This window comes from Buceros rhinoceros, unplaced genomic scaffold (assembly GCF_000710305.1).
Source record: "Buceros rhinoceros silvestris isolate BGI_N320 unplaced genomic scaffold, ASM71030v1 scaffold11623, whole genome shotgun sequence".
In the NCBI taxonomy this organism is placed as follows: Eukaryota; Metazoa; Chordata; class Aves; order Bucerotiformes; family Bucerotidae; genus Buceros; species Buceros rhinoceros.
Genome location: NW_010403056.1, coordinates 2,726 through 2,997, shown reverse-complemented (window position 1 = coordinate 2,997; position 272 = coordinate 2,726).

Genomic DNA, 272 nt, shown 5'->3' with positions numbered 1-272 from the left:
ATTGGTCTCCGAGCTGCTCAGCCCTTTGGAATGCTGCTTCCCTGTCCGCTGGGGCCGGTGGTTTGTGTGGGTTTGATTCAGGGTGTCTCAGAGGATGCCCGTGCCCTTCCTTGAGGAATTCCAGCTGTACAAGCACACGTGCCTATGAACACAGCCCGATGGGATGCTGGAAATTCAGACACTGCTAACTTCTGTCCCCAGGGCTAAATGTACAGCCCTGGTACTTACCTCTCCTCCTCCTTTTTTTTTTTTTTTTTTTTTTTTTTTCTCAC